Below are 1,237 nucleotides of genomic sequence, written 5' to 3'. Positions count from 1 at the left end.
GAAGATGTGGTTTAATAGAATCCTACATGAAGATAAGTTAGGTTTCCTTGATTGTAATTAACAATGTGGTATGTACATCTAAGAGGCTAATGTGACCTTATGCTGCCATTAATGGCAATAGAGTGCCCAGAAGAAATAATGTGATAGTTTAACAGCTGTGGACTTCTAAGGAATTCTGCCTCATTCTGAAGACATGTTCTTTCCAACTGATTATAATGTTGAGATGACATTTTTTTCCTACTTTTATTTGGGTTCAGAAGGTACATGTTCTGGTTTGTTACATGGCTCAATTGCGTGTTGTTGAGGTTTGGTGCATTAATGATTCCGTCACCAAGGTAGGTGAGCATAGTACCCAATAGGTAGCATTCCAACCCACACACCCATCTCACCTTCCCCCAACTCAAGCAGTCTCCAGTGTCTCTTGTTCCCATTAAGATGACTTTAAATAAAATGATAATCAAATATTTTTTTAAAATTTAAAATATGAAAAAATGTTTATGAGACTGGATGGGATACAAAGAATATTATAGTTTATTTACTTGAAGAACAGTTTAACGAGAGGTGATACGTTTATTCTTGCTATCACGCTTTCCTCATGCCGACACGTTAATTAAGTTCAATTCATGTTTATTGAGTGTCTACCATTTTCCTGGCAACATGATGGGATTGAGAACTAGAAATAGATCCTGGTTTTGGTTGTTTTCATTTGCTGTTATATGACCCTGGGAAAGTATTTTACTTTTTTGTATTTCATGCTTCTGAGCTGCAGTATTCTCAACTGTAATATGGGCATGATAATACCTATTTCAAAAGGTGGTCAAGCATTAAATTAGGTAATGTATGGAATGTAACAGAGTTCAGCTCATACAAGCTCCAGATATGTATTTCTGAGTATTGTTCATTTCATATTAGTATTCAATGTATTTAGCAGGTCCCCAGCGGAATGAACTAGGACCAAAGGGTAAAAATTGCTGACATATTTCTTTTTTGTAATGGAGATTTTTTTTTCTTTATTGAGAAATGTCAGACTTGGGTACATGAAATAAACCAATTTATTGGAGGACAAATCAAAACCCACAATAGAAAAAAAGTTAACACTGGGCCACAGCAGAACCCTGAGAACATATTTGTATAATTGAAAAATTTGCCGGGCGCGGTGGCTCAAGCCTGTAATCCCAGCACTTTGGGAGGCCGAGACGGGCGGATCACGAGGTCAGGAGATCGAGACCATCCTGGC

The sequence above is a fragment of the Rhinopithecus bieti genome, unplaced genomic scaffold (genome assembly GCF_001698545.2).
Source record: "Rhinopithecus bieti isolate Rb0 unplaced genomic scaffold, ASM169854v2 scaffold_1665, whole genome shotgun sequence".
NCBI classification, from domain to species: Eukaryota; Metazoa; Chordata; class Mammalia; order Primates; family Cercopithecidae; genus Rhinopithecus; species Rhinopithecus bieti.
The sequence above is the reverse complement of the archived record's forward strand: the minus strand, read 5'-3'. Positions refer to the sequence as shown.